The sequence below is a fragment of the Panthera tigris genome, chromosome A1 (genome assembly GCF_018350195.1).
Source record: "Panthera tigris isolate Pti1 chromosome A1, P.tigris_Pti1_mat1.1, whole genome shotgun sequence".
NCBI lineage: Eukaryota > Metazoa > Chordata > Mammalia > Carnivora > Felidae > Panthera > Panthera tigris.
The window spans coordinates 113,919,839-113,940,320 of record NC_056660.1 but is presented as its reverse complement, the minus strand read 5'-3'; positions in this window follow the sequence as shown (position 1 = coordinate 113,940,320).

Sequence of the window (20,482 nt, the reverse complement as noted above, 5' to 3'; positions counted from 1 at the left end):
TTATTTATTGAGAGAGAGAGAGAGAGAGAGAGAGAGACAGAGGGTGAGTAGGGAAGGGACAGAGAGAGAGAGAGGAAGACACAGAATCTGGAGCAGGTTCCAGGCTCTGAGCTGTCAGCACAGAGCCCGACGTGGGGCTCGAACTCATAAACTGCAAGATCTTGACCTGAGCCAAAGTTGGATACTTAACCAAATGAGCCACTCAGTCACCCTTTAAGATTTTATTTTGAAGTAATCTCTACACCCATCCTGGGACTTGAACTCACAACCCCTAGATCAAGAGTTGCATGCTCTACTCTCGATAAAATCTACTCAATTTTTAATAATCACTGTGTTTAGCAACCAGTTTGCAAAATTTCTGAGGATTTACCAGTCAGCTTTCTGAGCTGGGACAAACTGTGCTCCCAGCACACTAATGGAGACTGTGTTCTCCCTCTACATTATTTGGAGATACATTGCAAAATATTTTTTTTATGTTTTATTTATTTTTGAGATAGAGAGAGAGCAAGAGAGCAGGGAAGAGGCAGAGAGAAGGGAGGACAGAAGATTTGAAGTGAGCAGTGAGTCCAATGTGGGGCTTGAACTCACAAACCATTGAGATCATGACCTGAGCTGAAGTTGAACACTCAGCTGATTGATCCACCAGGTGTCCCAGTGCAAAAGATTTCTATGTGGAATTTAACACCAAATATTCGTCTATTCCATTTATGCACAAGGTTTTAACTCTTGCTGAGCTATAAGTCTTGCTACCTGCCCTCAAAGAGCTTAGTGTCTTGTAAACAGAGGCTAAAGTGAATAACTATAATGTAGGGCAGAAAGTAGAATCCAATGAATAAATGCATGCACCTCTGGAAATATGTTCATAGAACTAGAAAGGAGGCCAGATCAGATAATTCTGAAGGCCTCTTCTGCCTCTAATTTTATAGGATGTTGAGGTTCCAAGAATCCTATGGGAGGTGCTGAAGGCTATAATAAATGAGGAATAGGCCAGAGTCACCCTTGTTGTACCCAGCTTCAAAAAATCTAGAGGACTCGGGGTACCTGGGTGGCTCAGTCGGTTAAGCTAAGTGTCTGACTCTTGATCTCAGTTCAGGTCTTGATCTCAGGGTTGTGAATTCAAGCCCCTCACTGGGCTATAGACTGGGCATGGAGCCTACTTAAAAAAAAAAAATTCTAGAGACAATTCATAGAACAGTGTCTGATATAGAGGGTCCCATTTTATGAGGTAACTGAGGCCCAGAGAGAGGGGAATTACTCAGGGTCACACAGTGAGTTGAGGCCAAGAAAACCTGGATCCTATCCAGGTTTGCCCAGGATTGAGGGATTTCCCATGGAGTGGGACTTCCAGTGCTTAAACCTGGACAGTGTTGGGCACACCAGGTGGTTGGTTACCCTACCATGATGATGGTGTGAATTCTAGTCCTTCTTTCCATTGTGTACTCCCACTAAACTCCCAAATCCCTGTTCCCCCACATTTCTTTTCCAGGCTCCCTCCAGGGCTCTGACCTATAAGCACTGCTTAGATTGTGGAGCAAATTGGGTTGGGGGCAGTGGAGTGAGAGGGTGGAGAGAGGGTGGAGGTGGCTGAAGAATGCCAGAGTAGAGAAAGAGGTAGGATTTCTGACTTTTTACACTCTTCTGCTAATTAGATAAGCAGGGGGAGAAGGGCGAAGCAGGGGGGAGAATGAGCCTCTATGCATATTCTTCTAAACTGTGACACTGAGCAGAGCTCAAGGATTTTCAGTCTCTGGTCTCCACCCCTTCTCCTTGGAAACTTGTCTCTTCCCACCCCCTGGGGATCCTTGACTTCCAGTCCAAATGCCACAGCTGCTTGAGCTCCTGACCCTCCCTTTGCCCCCCAAATTTACCCTCAGTGACTAGCTTCAGTGAATAAGTTCCTCAACAGTATGTCCAAGGAAGGAAGAGGAGAATGCTTGAAGTTCTCTATCCCTTTCAGATCCAGAGTTCCTGGTGTAGAGAGGAAAATAAGAGGACCTCCTGTGTGGAAAGTGGGAGCAGTTGCTGGTCTGTTGAATACATGGGCCTGTGAGGGCTGAGGTACATTAGAAGGAATGAATCTGCAAGCCATGACTAGATCTATTTCAAGTTTGAAGATGTTGCTCTCTTCATTCTGGAAGCTCCTTAGGGCTAGGCCTTGTCAATCCCAACCACAGGGGGATCTTTTCTAGGATAGCAGCATATTTCTCCCACTGGATTGAGGTGCCCAGATGACAGAAGCTTCATCTTCACTATTAGCCACAGGAGGTTTGCAGTTGGACGGGTTCCTGTAAGGAGAGATTCAGGTGGCTAACCCCCTTTATTCTGTTTTTTACTCTCTCACCATTCTGAACTCCCATCTTTGGGCACTGGATAGGACACAGAAATCCCTAATTAATGTTTCTTGATTGATTTTTGAGGAAGAAAGTATGGAGATGATTGTGGGATTCTATTAGTTTTCAGAGAAATATCTGTCCATCTATCCATCCATTTATTCATTCTGAAAAATATTTATCTACTGAGTTCAGACCAGTACTCAACACCTATGGGTCTAATTTGAATTATTATCCTTAGTCGATGTTTTTATCCTGGGAAAGCTTTCAGTCTGCTCTGAAAAAGAAGTTTAAACAATTTATAATAATACAGTGAGGTAAATAAAGTACTCTGTTGGAGCCAGGAATGAATAAAGAGGAAATTCCAGACAATGGGACTTCTGATAGAGACCTGCCACCTGGTGGCAATGAGTGGTACAACAGGTTCCTTGTTGCTCAGTTGGAAGCTTCTCTACTGCAGTCTTAGCCTTTATAAGCACCTGCCTAATGGGTAGCCAGGCCAGTGTGTGACACTGGTGAGTATACAGTAAAGCTGCTAAAATGATCTCTCTTTGTGAAAAACTTGCAATGTGCATGTGACTATAAGGCATAATTAAAGAAGTTATAATCCAAACAAATATTTGATGTGTGTGTATGAATAAATGAGCTTTAAAAAAGTATATGTGATTCATGCTCGTTACAAAAAATAAAAATAAAATGGAAATACATAATGTAAAATTTGATTCTCTCCCATCTACTCCTTGTAGGCAACCCTTATGAACAGTTTAGTGTGGATTCTTTTTTCTGCATATACAAATGTTCATATATACATAATGTAATTTTATTTATTTTTATTTTTTTATTTTTTAAATATTTATTTTTGAGAGAGAGAGAGAGAGAGAGAGACAGAGTGAAAGCTGGGGAGAAGCAGAGAGAGAGGGAGACACAGAATCCAAAGCAGTCTCCAGGCTCTGAGCTGTCAGCACAGAGCCTGACGTGAGGCTTGAATCCACAAACCGTGAGATCATGACCTGAGCCAAAATTGGATGCTTATCCGACTGAGCCACCCAGGTGCCCCAATATATACGTAATATGACTTTAAAAACAGAACTGTGTTATTATTCCTTAACGTAGTTTTTAAATTTTTATCTCAGGGACCTCTTCCTATAACACTACATAGCAATCTACCTTGTTTTTTCTTAATTTTTATATTCAATCAAAAACATTCTCCTAAAAGTTAATAGTTCTACAGGATCTGTTAAGAAAAGCCACAGCCTTCTTCAACTATACCCCCTTTTTCCTCTCAAGAAACAACAACTTTCACTTTTTTTATTTGATGCTGTTAGTATTACTTCCATATTTCTTATTTATTTTATTTTATTTTATTTTACTTTATTTTATTTTATTTTATTTTGATTTAGTTATTTTATTTTAGAGAGAGAGCACAAGCAGGGGAGAGGGGCAAAGGAAGAGGAGGGGAGAGAATCTTAAGCAGGCTCCATGCTCAGCTCAAAGCCCAACTTGGGGCTCAGTACCATAATCCTGGTATCATGGCCTGAGCCAAAATCAAGAGTCAGACACTCAACAGACTGAGCCACCCAGGTGCCCCCAAAATTTATTTGTAAGTAATCTCTACTTCCATTGTGGGGCTTGAACTCACAACTCTGAGATCACGAATCACATGCTCTGCCAACTGAGCCAGCCAGGCACCTCCTACTTCCATATTTGTAAAAAGACCTATTTGAATCCTATTTATTGACTTTTCAATTTTAGATATTATCTGTTGACTTCTGACCATGGAGGACGAGGATTTGCCTTTTTTCTCTCCCTACCTGCCAAATACAAATCCATCTTTCTCATCTTCCCACCTCCTATTTAGAGGAGTCTAAACTAGGCTTACTTTTATTTCCAAACAAGTCTTTTTGTTTTCCCTAGAATGAATAATTTTTTATTCTTTTATTGTTTGCTTGTTTTCTGCATAGCTATCATCATTCCAAGCCCAGACTAGGCCACTTATCTAAAACACCTCTCAAGACATTTAGCTCTCAGACCTGCTCTAGTCATTTTAGTATCTTCTTTCACTCTCAGGATAGGGGTTCACTTTGCTTCTGCACTTTGTTGTACATCTGTTTCTTTCTTTTTTTTTTTTTTAATTTTTTTTAACGTTTATTTATTTTTGAGACAGAGAGAGACAGAGCATGAACGGGGGAGGGTCAGAGAGAGAGGGAGACACAGAATCTGAAACAGGCTCCAGGCTCTGAGCAGTCAACACAGAGCCCGACGCGGGGCTCGAACTCACGGACCGCGAGATCGTGACCTGAGCTGAAGTCGGACGCTTAACCGACTGAGCCACCCAGTTGCCCCTCTGTTTCTTCAGTATTGTGGTTTCTTTTTTTTAAATCTCTGTTTACTTCCTTATTTTGGTGGGTAACATATTTTAGTAGTGTCCTGAGAATGTCCTGACAGAGGTCAAGAGGATAGCCATGTTTTCCAAATGAGACTGCTCCTGTGCCTGCCTCAAAGCTTCCTCCTGCTGAGGTCAGCAGAGAGCCCCTGTGCTTGGGAAATGACTATTCCTCCACACGACTGTCTGCCTCCATCAGTAGGAGTCAAGTGATAGCCCTAGAACTTCTAGCAGGACCTCACATCCCTCTCTTCCACTGATAACCTCATTGCAAAGACTTGCCTTGGTACTACCAAGAATAATTTCATTTTGCTCTTTATCCTTGCCTTGTCAATTGCTACAGGAAGAAAAAGAAGGCCCTTATCCTCAGACTGTGCTCCCCCCTCTGCTCTGTATATCTTCCCTTCTGGCTCCAACTCCTTCCCCTTCTTATCTCCTAAAACCACTTCACTGAATCCTCTAGATTTTGCAGTCAGTCACCAGCATCTTTCCCCTTATCCTCAGCTTCTTCTAATGTTCCCTTCTCTTTCTTGCTTTAACTGAATCCTTGCTCGACGAAGGACATTGTTCTTTCCAGCCCTCCCAAGGAATGACTCTTTTTCTCGTACACTTGTGCCACTCAAGTCTTCCTCACTACTCATTGACACTCCTGGACTATTCTTCCTCTCTTCTCCATAAAGACACCCAGCTTGGTATCACGTGTTGCTCATCCTTCCTACTCATTTCTCTTCTTTGTCGTGGCTAATACTTTGTGCTCTTCCATCTCTAGTCTCTTCAAGATTTTAGGTCCTGGATCACTGTCAGTCTGTATTAGTTATCTGTTTTGGTGTCACAAATTACCCTCAAAACTACTGGCTTAAAACAACAAATACTTATCATCTTATAGTATATGTGGGTCAAGATTCTGGTTGCTGCTTAGCTGGGTGCTTCCTGTGTAAGCCCTCTTAGGACTGCTTGATAATGTGGCAGCTGGCTTCCCCCTGGGTGAAGGACCAAATGAAGGTGAGAGCAAGAGCAATTGTGACAAAGACCACAGTCTTATTGTAACTAATCCCTGAAGTAACATCCCATCATTTTTCCTGTGTTTTATATGTTGGAAGTGAGCCCACAAGTCCAGCTCACATTCAGTGAAAGGGATTATACAAGAGTGTGAATACCAGGAGGCAGGGATCATTGGGGACCATTTGCGGGCCTGCCTACTTACTATATTTGACTTTCTGGCTCGCTGATGATTCACATCCCTGCAACATGCAAAATACACTTTCCTCCCAACAGATCTGTGAGGCACACCCTTAATCTGATTAAAGAGCCTATGGATGATTTAGTAGTTAGTATTCTGAGGCCTCTCCCTTAACCTTTCTGAGGTTTTGACAAAAGGGTTTTCAGTCCTCAGCTTCATCTTTAAACCATATTTTTCTCAGTGTCCTGGATTTAATCTCTGCTCAAAAGCCAATTTTTAATTTTTTTCCATTTAAAATAAATTTTAAGTAAGCTCTAGTCCCAAAATAGGGCTTGAACTCACAACCCCAGATCAAGAGTCGCATGCTTGGGGTGCCTGGGTAGCTCATTCAGTTGAGCATCCGACTTGGGCTCAGGTCATGATCTCATGGTTCATGGGTTTGGGCCCTGTGTTGGGCTCTGTGCTGACAGCTCAGAGCCTGGAGCCTGCTTCAGATTCTGTGCCTCCCTCTCTCTTCCCCTCCCCTGCTTGCACTCTATCTCTGTCTCTCAAAAGTGAACATTAAAAAAAAAGAAAAAAGTTGCATGCCCCACCAACTGAGGCAGCCAGGGCCCCCACCAGTTCTTTGTTTTAGCATCATTGGTGTCTAGAGAAGGTAGAGATCTTAGACACTATCAAGCCCTTGCTCCTTTTTGTTTAACAATCCTTTCTTCAATTTATCTATCTGCTCTCACATTTACTCTGATCAGTAACAATAAACCAGCTGGCATCTTCAACAATTTGCTTTGGTAATCTCCTTAGCTAAATCACTCTGTTCATTAGGCCATATTTTCTATCTACCTCATAAATGAAAATGAAAGTGTTACTAAAATTTCTGTCTTTACATAACAATTACTCCTTTTCCTCCACTTTCCAAAATGATTTTTCTTACTTTCCTGTAAGCCCTCACCAGTGGCCTCCTCTGAGTTCAAAATTCCACAAAAAGTGCCTTCAAGTCTCTTTAAACTTTCACCAAAACTCTCCTCAAAGCCACTGACCTCTTCTAAAGCCCAACATTTTTAGTGTTTTTTTTTTCTTTTTTAACTGTACCCTACTTCCAGGTTCCAAAATCTGTATTGGTTTTCTATTGCCTCATGGCAAATTACCCAGATACTTAGTGGCTTAAAACAACAAATATTTGTCATGTCACTGTTTCTGTGAGTAAGGAATCTGGGCATGGCTTAGTTATGTACTTCTGTCTCAGGGTCTCTTAGGAGGTTGTAGCCAGGCTTTGGCTGAGGCTGGGGTTTTATCTGTAGATTTGACTGGGGTGAGAATGAGGGAATCCACTTCCCAGCTTACTCACCTGGTTGTTGGCAGTCTCAGTTCTCACCAAATGGGGTCTCCACAGGGTTGCCTCATGACATGGCAGCTGGCTTTCCCCAGGGTAAGTGACCCAAGAGAGAATGAGAGGGAATGTCTATGAGAGAAACTATAGTCTTCTTATAACTTTATATGAAAATGATATCCCATCACTTCTGCCATATTCACCCAGCTTGGTATCACGTGTTGCTCGTGATACCAACGAGCAACATGTTTATAAATGAGTTATAAATTTGTTATAAATGAGTCAGTGGTTCAGCCCCTCCCTACTCAGGAAGAAGGGATTACACAGGGCATGAATACTGGGAAGTGAGAACCACCTGGGTCATTTTAGAGACTGTCAACAGCACACTTTCCTTCCATTTTCTTGGTTATTTCAGTATTTATATAGAGGATCCTTTCAAGTCCCTGGCCTCTCAGTTCCTTGTTCTCATCTCTTTGGGTGACCTTTTCTACCATTCTTTCTTAGCTACTCCCTTCCCAAGATGATACCTTATGAAATGATTTCAATTTTATATATTTTACTCTCCATCTATCTCCTCACTTTCTAACTTGCTTCCTTTGATATCCCAACTCCATCTATCCTTCTGTGCCATGGGACCTACAGTTAATCAATCTCCTGTCCTTTACCCCCCTCATGTCCTCATGTCCCTCTTTACTCAGCTGGAATCCCATTGTCAATCCTATTGACTACTTGTATCCATCCTCAACTTCCTTGCCTGGATTCAGTTCATCCTTGTCTCGACTTAATTCTCTGTAGTGGTGTAGCCAAGTAAAACCCAATCAAATTGTCATCAAATCCATTTCTTTGCTTAATCACTCCTGTACTTGCATAACTGAATGCAGCTAGAGAAACACATAGGCATGCTGCCTGGTTTCACTTAGTCATGATCACTAACCCAAAGAGGTCTCTTAACACTTCCCAGCAATCCTACTTGATTTTCTTGTCCATTTACCCTTCCATTTTCTAGATGACTATTTCATAGTTTCTCTCTCCTCAGTTCTCTATTTTTTCTCTCTTCTTCACACTGTCAATTGACTCACTTCCTGTTTTACTGGGAAAACAGAAATAATCAGAAGAGAGCTTGTGTCAGCTTCCATTGCTACCTATATCCACTTGCCTGCATCTGTGCTCTCGACCTTCTCTCCTGAGGCAGTGAATGAAGGGTTGTGCTTCTGTCTAAGTTAGTCAATCCCATGTATGTCAGCTCTCATCCCTGAATTCTCTTGTCTCTATGGGATTTTCCATCAGCATATAAAAAAAATTTCCCCATTAAAAAAAATCATATTTTGGGGTGCCTCTGTGACTCAGTTTGTTGAGCCTCCAACTCTTGATGTTGGCTCAGGTCATGATCTCAGGGTCGTGGGATCTAGCCCCACATTTGGCTCCACGCTGAGTGTGGAGCCTACTTGGGATTCTCTTTCTCCTTCTGCCCCTCCCCTTCTCTTTCTCTCTCTCTCAAATAATTTTTTATTTTTTATTATTTTTTTAAAATTAAAAAAATTTTTTTTGATGTTTTTTTAATTTATTTTTGAGACAGAGAGAGAGACACCATGAGCAGAGGAGGGGCAGAGAGAGAGGGAGACACATAATCTGAAGCAGGCTCCAGGCTCTGAGCTGTCAGCACAGAGCCCAACACAGGGTTCAAACTCACAGACTGTGAGATCATGACCTGAGCTGAAGTCAGATGCTTAACCGACTGAGCCACCCAGGCGCCCCTCAAATAATTTTTTAAAAATTATCTCTTGACCCTACTACTCTCCATCATTCCATTTTGCTTGTTCTTTTTATAGCAAAGCTCTTTGAAGCAGTTCTCCCTACTCACAGTCTCTAATTTCTGTTTCCATTGTCTCTTAAATCTAGTTCAGTTAGTCCTTCATGCTCACCATTCCATTCAAACTATTCCAGATTACCATCAGTCTCCACATCACTGAATCTGGGGTTCATTGTCAGTCTTCATTTTATGTGATCTTGTGTCAGCACTTGACATAGATGATCCATGCTCCAACTAGTAACCGTTGCTTCTTTTAGCTTCTAGGACTCCAGGGAGTCCTGGTTTTACTTCTGTGTCTTTGGTCACCCTCTCTCAGTCTGCTGGTTCCCTTTCATTTCTCTGAGCTATTAATAATGAGGTGCCCTGAGGCTTATTCCTCAGACATTTTCTATTTTCTATCTATATTTGCTCCCATTTGGTTACTACACTGGAATTATATTTTTCATTAGACTTCACCTGAAGTCCAGACTTGTATATCCAACTGCCTACTTGACATTCTCAAGTGGGGCCTAATTGGTTATCCAGCAGACATTTCAAATGTAGCATGTCCAAAACAGAGCTTCCCATTCTCTTCCTCCTCAGCTCCCAGTTTGATCCTCTAGTCTTCCCATCTCAGTAAACGGTAACTCTATCCTTCAGCTGCTCGGAGCAAAAATCATGAAGGAAGTCTAGACTCCTCTTCCTCAACCCCACATCTACTCTGATAGCAAATCTTATCAACACTAACACTTTAGATATTTTACATACTAGTTTTATTTGTCTGTTTCCTTCACAAGAATGTAAACTCCATGAGAATGGAGTTGTGTCTGTTTTTTAATTAATTAATTAATTAATTAGGTAATTAATTATTTTACATTTATTTGTTTTTGAGAGACAGAGACAGAGCACAAATTGGGGAGGGGCAGAGAGAGAGAAGGAGACACAGAATCCAAAGCAGGCTCCAGGCTCTGAGCTGTGAGCACAGAGCCTGATGTGAGCTTGAAGTCACAATCTGTGAGATCATGACCTGAGCCAAAGTTGGACACTTAACTCACTGAGCCAGCCAGGTGCCCTGGGAGAACGTACGTTTTTAACTCCTTTGGGTAAATATAAAGGACAATTGCTAGGTTGCATGGTAAGAGGATGATTTGTTTTGTAAGAAGCTGCTAAACTATCTTCCAAAATGGCTATACTATTTTGCATCCCCACCAGCAGTGTATTAGCATTCCTGCTGTTCCACATCCTTGCCAGCACGTGGTGGTGTTAGTGCTCTGAATTTGGAGGATTCTAGTAGGTGTGTAATGGTATCTCTTTATTGTTTTAATTTGCACTTCTTTGATGACATATGCTGTGGGGCATCTTTTCATGCACTTGTCATTGTATATCTTCTTTTTAAAAAAAATTTTTTTTTTACATTTTATTTATTTTTGACAGAGAGAGAAAGACAGAACACAAGTGGGGGAGAAGCAGAGAGAGAGAGGGAGACACAGAATGTGAAGCAGGCTCCAGGCTCTAAGCTGTCATCACAGAGCCCATTGCAAGACTTGAACTAGGCGACAGCGAGATCATGACCTCAGCCGAAGTCGGATGCTTAACTGTCAAAGCCACCCAGGCGCCCCTCAAAAACAATTATTTGTTTGTTTGTTTGTTTATTTGTTTGTTTATTTTAAACAATTTTTTAAATTAAGCTCTACACCCATTGTGGACCCCAATGTAGGGCTTGAACTCATGACCCTGAAATCAAGACCTGAGCTAAGATAAAGAGTCAGATGCTTAACCCAACTGAGCCACCCGGGTGCCCCATCAAAAACAATTGATTATACCATAAGTAAAATCAAAAGACAAATAAGTCTGGGGAAAAGATTTACAATTCATACTGCGGACTAAAGTTAATCTACCTAATTTAATCTAGTGTGAGCCTAGAAACTGAGAAAAGATAGCAGCTTACTAGAAAAATTGACAAAGAACATGGATAGTCCATAGTCAAAGAAAAAAAAAACTTCATCATATGAAGAGATGCTCAAACTCAGTCAAAATGAGAGCAATAGAATCAGAAACTACACTGAGGTACCATTGCTCTCCTTGTAGATGAGAAAGCACAAGTCCAAGAGTTCGTTAGCACAGCTATAGAGAAATAGTCACTCATTCCCATTGCTGAAGGGAATGCAAAATCCCATAGCCCTGAGAACCGGAATCTGGAGCTATCTATGAAAATTATAGATGCATTTACCTTTTAATCTGGAATCCACTGTTTGGAATCTATCTGCAGGTACAGCCTCACAAATGTGAAATGATATGTACAGGATTATTCATTAGAGCATTGTTTATAATAGCAAAGATAGAAACAGCCCATCATCAGGGAATAGGTAAAATAAACTAACCACACAGTGGTATTCCCTGTAGCCTGGAAAAAGTGATCAGGAATATCTCCTCTCTATGTACTGTTATAAAGAGATCTCCAAGATATGCTGCTAAGTGCAAAGAGAAAGGTACAGAACAGCGTGAAGAATGTGCCCCTTTTGTATACATAGGGGGAGTAAGAAAAATACATATTAACATTTATTCACATTAGCATAAGGAAACATAGGAATAATCGGGGTGTCTGGGTGGCTCAGTTGGTTAAGCATCCGGTTTCAGCTCCGGTCATGATCTCGTGGTTCGTGAGTTTGAGCCCTGCATTGGGCTCTGTGCTGACAGTGCAGAGCCTGGAGCCTGCTTTGGATTCTGTGTCTCCTTCTCTCTCTGCCCCTAACCCGCTCGCATTCTGTCTCTGTCTCTCTCATAAATAAATAAACATTAAAAAAAAAATTTAAAGAAAGAAACATAGGAATAATATATAAGAAACTAATAAAAGTGGTTTCTTGTAGGCTCAGAGATGAGGTAGATAGGATATGGATAGATGTGGACAAGATGGGAACAAGGCTTTTCCATTGTTTTATATTGCTTTGATTTTCAAATGTGAATTAATTTTAAGGGAAGTTTAAGTGAAGTTATTATTTTAAGAGATATATCCGTTAGCTATTTAAAATGTCTTTTAAAGGACTGTACAGGGGCACCTGGGTGGCTCAGTTGGTTAAGCACCTGACTTCGGCTCAGATCATGATGTCACCATTCGTGAGCTGGAGCCCTGCTCCAGGCTCTTCACTCTCTCTCCCTTTCTCTCTCCTTCTCCCTCTGCATCTCCTGGGATTCTCTCTCTTTCTCAGTAGAGAGAGAATCCCTCTCTCTGCCCCTCTCTCACATGTGTTCTCTCTCTCTCAAAAATAAGTTAATTAAAAAAAAGAATTTCCACTTTAAAAAGGAAATAAAGGGCTGTACAGATGTTAAGTTAGGTGTAGTGGACTTGATACAATTCAGAATATAAAGACTGTCCTTGCTCTCAGAAGAAATTTTATATCTGAAAAATAAAACAATATACATACATACTTAAAAACTGACAACACTGAAACAAGGAGAGGGTCTAATAAGTACTGAATGATAGTTCTGATCCTAAGTTCTATGAGATTCATGGCGGGGGATGATTTCAGCTGTGTCAGTCTCAAGGAGGAGACAATATTGGCTGGACTTTACTTATTTGTTTAGTTTTGAATATTTTAATGTTTATTTATTTATTTTTGAGAGAGAGGAAGAGAGAGGGGTGAGGGGAAGAGAGAAAGGGAGACAGAGCATCCCAAGCAGGCTTCACACTGTCAGGCAGAGTCCGACGTGGGCTCAAACCCACGAACTGTGAGATCATGACCTGAGTCAAAGTGTTAACCAAGTGAGCCACCCAGGTGCCCCTTGGCTGGACTATCAAGGAGAAACAGGAATTATGTTATTAGAGAGGAGGACATAGGTCACTTCAGGTACAAACTCAAGTATAACCAAAATATGGGAGATCATAAGTAACCCTTCTGATATTTCTCAAAAAACTTAGGGTTGGGTTCAAGGTGAAGATGGTTTTTAAAAATGCTAGCCATGCAAACAGTCAGGGACAAGTTTCTCTAGCAGGCGAACCCCAAAGGTAAATGCTCAGAGATCTTGTTGGAGTCCAGGAGAGAGAAAGCTGAGAAAGATAAAGGGAGCAACACGTGCCAGACCATGTGGGTCCTTCATTCTATGTGCAATAGGAAGTCATTGCACAATTTTACTTTTATGTATGGGGAGTGAAGGGAATCTGACTCACATTTTGCTTTTAATTTCTTTATTTGTTTTTAAGTAAACTCCATACCCAAAGTGAGACTTGAACTCATGACCCCGAGATCAAGAGTCACATGCTCTACTGACTGAGTCACCCCAGTACCCTGACTGATTCACACTTTCATTTAAATTTTTTAAAGTTTATTTATTTTGAGAGACAGAGAGAGAACAGTCACACGCACAAGGGTGCGTGCGTGAGGAGGGGAGGAGCAGAGAGAGAGGGAGAGAGAGAATCCCAAGCAGACTCTGTGCTGACAGCACGATGCGGGGCTCAGTCTCATAAACCATGAGATCATGACCTGAGCTGAAACCCAGCTTCAGACGTTTAAAGCTACTGAGCCATGCAGGCATCATGACCAACTCACATTTAAAAAAAAAAAAAATTTTTAACGTTTAGTTATTTTTGAGACAGAGAGAGACAGAGCATGAATGGGGGAGGGTCAGAGAGAGGGAGACACAGAATCCGAAACAGGCTCCAGGCTCTGAGCTGTCAGCACAGAGCTCGACGTGGGGCTTGAACTCACGGACCGTGAGATCATGACCTGAGCCGAAGTCGGCCGCTTACCCAACTGAGCCACCCAGGCACCCCAACCATCTCATATTTTTAAAAGATCACTCTGACTGCCATGTGAACTATGAACTGGTGGTGGTGATGGTGCTGATGAAATATTGACATATCTCTCTCAAGAAGAACTGTTATGTCTTGGTACTTAATTTGCCTGTCTCCCTCATCCCTGATCCCTACCTCAGTCTTAGTATTTTCCAGCCTGTGTGACTGGAGGGAAGGAGGGTAATGGTATCACCTGACAAGTCAGGGCTTCATTTGGTGAGAAAGGTAATGGCAGCAAAGTCCAATCGAAATGTTTGGTTGGTAGTTGGAAATTTGGCTCAGGCACTGGGAAGAAAGGATAGAATTTTGAAGATCTAGATTATGAATCCACAACGGAGAGGGAATAGTTGAAGCTGTGAGACTGTGTCAGGCATCTGAGAGAGGGAGCTGGAAAAAAGACAGATCTTCAGGGAGGCAACACAGGCAAAGGAACCCAGGGGATGAATAGTGTAAGGTTGCAGCCCCAGGGCAGTGCAGAAACCCAGGACAATTTAAGCTGGAGAGCCAGCTAGCACAGCAGTTATATGGCAAAGGAGGAGTCATGGCAGGTTGGAGTGCTCAGGAAGCCTTGTGGCAAAAGCAGGACTTGAATGGACCTTGAAGGGTGGGTAGACTAGGTTGATGGAGATGAAAAGCAGGGAGTTCCAGAGTAAAAAGTTCAAGAATCTAGGTACAGCCGATAAATTCTGACTGTTGAGTGCATGTGCAAGGTCAGGGTGTTATTGGGAGTTTGTGAGAGGAGGCTTTAGTCAGGAAGTCTTGGGTGATAAATGTGTGCAGAAAGAGCTGAATCAGTGGATCAACATGCATATTTTTAGATTTTTTTTTCAATGTTTATTTTTGAGAGAGATAGTGTGAGTGGGGAAGGGCAGAGAGAGGGAGACACAGGATCCAAAGCAGGCTCCAAGCTCTGAGCTATCAGCACAGAGCCCATTGCAGGGTTCAAACCCACCAATGGTGAGATCATGACCTCAGCTGAAGTTGGATGCTTAAGTGACAGCCACCCAGGGGTCCCGACATGTATATTTTTTGAGCAGTTCTGCATACTGTGCACCAGGTTAGGTTCTGGAAATATATGGCAAATGTATTCTATAGAATATATAGAGAGACCAAGGCCTTATACTTGAAAGCTTACCTGTTAGCAAATCAAACAGGTCTTCACAAGCAAGGAGAGGAGTTTAGACTTTATTCTATGAGACACTTGTCTCATGTGACCCTATAATGGGATCTGGATGGAGGGATATCCCCAGCGAGTGAAGGGGCATGGAAAGGAGCATAGGCAGAGGAAATGCAGACTGGCAAAGAGCCTGCATGAGCGTGTGAGCCTGAATCTTGTACACACAGACAAGGACCGGTGCACTGGAAAGGCCAGGAAGTAGTTGGAGCTTCTGAGCTCTGAGTCTTTTATTTGGAGAGACTGATGGCTGATTCATAACCTTTGCAAAGGGAATTTGCATTAATAAGAATAAAGCCTTTGTGGGGCTTCTGGGTGGCTCACTTGGATAAGCTTCTGACTCTTGATTTTGGCTCAGGTCATTATCTCAGGGTCCTGGGACAGAGCCCTGTGTTGGGCTCCATGCTGAGCATGGAGCCTGCTTAAGTTTCTCTCTGTCTGTCTGTCTGTCTGTCTCTCTCTGTCCCTCTGCCTCTCTCTCCCACTTGCATGCACACACACACTCTCTCTAAATTAAAATAAAAGAAAATAAGTTAGAAAAAGGAGTAAAGCTTTTTTTTTGGCTTAAGCTGCAGTAATTAAACTCTGATGATGGAATTACTGACTTGAGTCAGGAGGAAGAAGAGGTATTTGTTGGATAGAGGGCAGTCAGAACCATACCTTAACCATCCGTTAAGCATCTGACTTCGGTTCAGGTCATGATCTTGAGGTCTGCTGTCCATGGGTTCCACTCCATGTTGGGCTCTGTGCTGACAGCTCAGAGCCTGGAACCTGCTTTATATTCTGTGTCTCCCTCTCTCTGCTCCTCTCCCCCTCACGCTTTCTCTCTCTCTCTCTCAAAATAATTACTAAACTTTAATTTTTTTTTTTAAACCTGTGATTCTTTAAAAAGTAATAATAAAAGTAAAAAGCACTGGACGACTAGAACCAAGAGGCAGAGTGACCAACTCATTCTGTTGTTCCCTGGACTTCCCTAAGTTTAAGGCCAGAAGTTCCACATGGGAAAACAGGGACAGTTGATCATGCCATTGATCATGCCAGATAGAGCCTGGGCTCTATCTCTGCATCTGCCATTGCCTCCTTTCCCCTTGAACCCGAGTTTACTCTTCACTCGGTAAGATGAGGTACCTGGACAAGATGACATCAAAGAGCCCTTCCAGCACTAATGGAACAATCTGGAAATTTGCCCATGCTTCTCAGACAACCACTTTCTTTTGGAGCTTGCCCTGAGCTTGGGCATGACCATTGTCACCACCAGAGGGCGCACCCAAGAGCTCAAGAACCAGCAAGTTCTTCAACAGACCCTCCTTTGTTATAGAGAGCCTTCTGTGAGTGACATTAGTCAATAGCCACAGTGTATTATAATTATTAGTTGTCACCTACAAAATGAAGTGAAGATGATTATTTCTAGTTGTCAGATTATTTCAAGGAATATACAAACCAGAAAGAAATTTAGTAAGAAAAATAAATTTCTCAAAGCTCCCAGCTGGCACTATATTCATTTAAATTATAGCTATACAACTGTATTGGAGTGACGTGTGGTTATCATTCCTATTTGGAATTTTACTTGGCTAGTAAAAGAATGACTTCTGTCTCTCAATTTCTATTAACATCAAATATAAATTTTTTCTTTCAGTTGTAAAACTTTTAAGTATGGACTGTATCAAAAGTGGCCTTCTATGCCAGGTTTACAAGGCCATTATCTTTTGGCAAGAATTTGAAAAACAATACATTTTTAAAGTAGTGCCATTGGACTTTCCCAGAGTTAGTAGTGACATAAAAGCCTACACTCTGAAGCCAGCTTCATCTTCACCTCTTCACCTCTCAGCTCCGTAACTGATTAGTGTAACTTGATGTTTCTGTACTTTCATTTTTATCTATAAAATGGGGATGATGTTCATAGTACCTACTTCATAGAGACGTCATGACGATTAAACAAGTTGTCACGTCTAAAGTGCTCAGACCTCTGCTTGGCACAGGGTGAGCACTATGTGAGTGTTCCAGTGCAATGGGAGCAACTGCAGCACAGGGTTTTCCAATGTTTTGTTGACTTACACATCTCCAGTGCCTAGAACTTTCCCTAGCTCCTAGCGGGGATTCAGTAAGTATTTGCTGAATGAAGGTCTAAGATTTGGTAATAGGTGTTCAATGCAGTATGTGGTTATTCATGAAATTTTTTAAACCCATGGGATTTATTCATTTTAACCTTTTGATTTTATTTATTTATTTATTTTAAATGTTTTTAAATGTTTATTTATCTATTTTGAGAGAGAGAAAGACACAGAGTGCAAGTGGGAGAGGGAGGCATAGAATCCGAAGCGGGCTCCAGGCTCTGAGCTGTCATCACAGAGCCTGACACGAGGCTCGAACTCACAAACGGTGAGATCAGACCTGAGCCCAAGTCAGACGCTTAACCAACTGAGCTACCCAGGTGCCCCAATTTTATTTATTTTTTTAAGTAAGCTGCATGCCCAACGCGGGGCTTGAACTCATGACTCCAAGATCAAGAGTCACATGCTCTACCAACTGAGCCAGTCAGTTTTACCCCAACCATTTAATTTTTACAAAAGAGCAACTGAGGTGCAGAAAGAAAGAATCTCTCCGATATCACATGAGCTTTGCCGGAAATAAAATTAAATATCAAATCTTTGTCCGAAGAGAAAAGCACTAGATGGAATCTCTGTTTCCCCAACTTTATTTTGTTTCTTTTCACCAGTCCACTGTTTATCAGAACCTCTCACCTAGAAACATTCAGCTTTCATCTGAGTGGTTGCCATGGTATCTGACAGCACATCAGCCATTGCAGCAGGCACAGTCAGTTTTCTCCCACAGGAACAAAACGCCTTGCACTGAGAAAAGATGGGTAACTGTGCTCATGCTGTGTCCTGGACTCCCGTGTTTCCACTCATGCAGATGCCTGCTCCTCTTTCCTTCCTCAGAAAGCCGGAGACCCTGTGTGTGTATCAAAAACTCCCATAGCCGCTCCAGAAATGAACACTGCACTGATTTTGCACTGAGGCAGACCTAGTTTCAGATCCCATTTCTGCTGCTTACTACCTGTGTGGCCTTGTTGTTCTGTTTTTTGTTTTTCATTTTTTGTTTTGTTTTGTTGCTTCCACAGCCAGAGTTTGTGCATCTATAAAATGGGCATAATGCCATCATATTCACAATACAGGTAGACATTAGCAATAATATGGGGCCAACAGATTGTTCGACATGTTGAATGCAAAGCATGTTGTAGTTTCAAGGTGGCTTCTCTGGGAAGCCAATTCAGAGATGGAAAGTAGCAGGCAGGGCACTTATGAGAGGGTGTACTTGGGGTCAATAGTTGTGGAAGGAAGGAGAAGGAAACAAGACTGGGCAGAGGAAGAAATGGGTTGTGGTGCAGGCCCAGGGAAGATCTCAGCTGAGCTCCACAGGGAGCTCTAGAGCTGGGATGAGTCTTCACAGCTGTTCCCAGCTGAGGTGAGGGAGCTGAGCTGTTCACACTCCCATGTTCTCAGCTATGCAGTACAGGCCACGCTGGAGGTTTTCTTCAGCCAAAGCATTCTGCGGAGAGGGCTGACAGCTGCGGGTCATGGCAGCATTCCCAGAAGCTGGGGGAGTAAGTCCTGCATTCCTTAAGGGGAATCTGGGTTGTGCAGCACAGCAGCCATCACTCCCAAACCCTGGAACCTGCGTAAAGAAAAGATCCCAGGGCGCCTGGCTAGCTTAGTTGGAAGGGCATGCGACTCTTGATCTCAGGGTCGGGAGTTTGAGCCCCATGTTGGATGTGGAGATTACCAAAAATAAATAAATAAATAAATAAAAAGAGAAGATCCCAGAAGCTTCCAGAGGGGAAACACAGGGCGTCCACAAAGGGACAGAAATAAGAATGATCATATTTCTCAAAAATGCCATTAGAAGCTAAAAGGCAATGGAGAAATGCCTTTAAATGTCCCATGGAAATTGATTTCTAACTTAAAATCCAATTCTGAGTCAAACTATCAATCAAATTTGAAGATACAATTAAGACATTTTAGATATGCAGTGTGTTTTGTTTTGTTTTGCTTTGAGAGAGAGAGTGCAAGTGAGCAAGGGGCAGAGAGAGGGAGAAAGAGAGAATCCCATGAGGTGCAGAGAGAGAAGGAGAGAGAGTGAGGAGCCCCCAATGGGGCTTGAGCTCACACAATGCAGGGCTCAAACTCACAAACCTTGAGATCATGACCTGAGCTGAAGTCAGATGCTTAACCAACTGAGCCACCCAGGCATCCCTAGATATGCAGTTTTTTAAAAAATGTTTATTTATTTATTTTGAGTGAGAGAGAGTGTGCATGGGTATGTGGGCACACATGAGTGGGGGAGGGGAAGAGAGAGAGGGAGAGAGAGAGAATCCCAAGCAGGCTCAGTGCTATCACCAAAGAGCCTGTTGTGGGGTTGAATCCCATGAACCCTGAGATCATGACCTGAGGCAAAATTAAGAGTCAGACACCCAACCAGCTAAGCCATCCAGGTGCCCCTAGATAGGTAATTTTAACTTTTTTCTTTTTACTTCCCATGCATGGTTTCTCAAGAAGCCACTGGATGAAGAATCCACATAGTAGCCTGGGCTTCACCTCTGTCTTTAAAGCAGGTGCGTGCCTTGGTCAAATCATTGCACTTTTCAGTCATTAGTTTTCTGAGTGCTGGGACTATGTTACCCCTGATATCCCTTCCAGATCTGAGAGTCTTTGATTCTAATATCCTGCAGAGCCGATGAGACGTAGCATGGTTAACAGGAAGAGCATGTGGATGTTGAGTCTGGCAGACCTAGCTTTAGTTCCCAGAGCCACCACTTACTAGCTACGTGAGCTTTGTAAATTACTTAACTGTCCTCAGCCTCATTTCCCAGATCTGTACATTTGTAGTTGTACCTACAACGCAGGTCTGTTTTGAGGCTGAAGTGGAAGAGTGCACGTCCATGGTTCCCAAACTGTGTTGGGGCACCCTAAGGCTCTGCAGTGAACTCACATGGGACCACCGTGGGATTTGCAAATTTCTGAGGGAACACAATGACTTATGTTGGGTACCAGAGGCAGTTGGTAATTTCAACATTAGATTGTGCTACGTTCCTTGAGTCCTGTGTTGTGGTATCTTCACAGAGTGGGGGTTTCAGTGAGATAAAAGGCAAATACCATATGAAAATCAACGTGGAACACAGAATGAGGGTGGTGGTATCTGATCCGATTAAGAAGTTGAGCAGTGTGCAGTAGGTGCATGAATCTCATTAATAAATAATTGTGGTTATTTAAGAATAAAATAAGGGGGCACTGGATGGCTCAGTTGGTTAGGCCTCCAGCTTTTGATCTCAGCTCTGGTGATCATCTCATGGTTCATGAGATTGACCCCCATGTTGGCCTCTGTGCTGACAGCGTGGAGTCTGCTTGGGATTCTCCCTCTCTTCTCTCTCTGCCCCACCCCTGCTCATGGTCTCTCTGTCTTTCCAAATAAATAAATAAACTTTAAAAAGGACTTTAAAAAAGAATAAAATA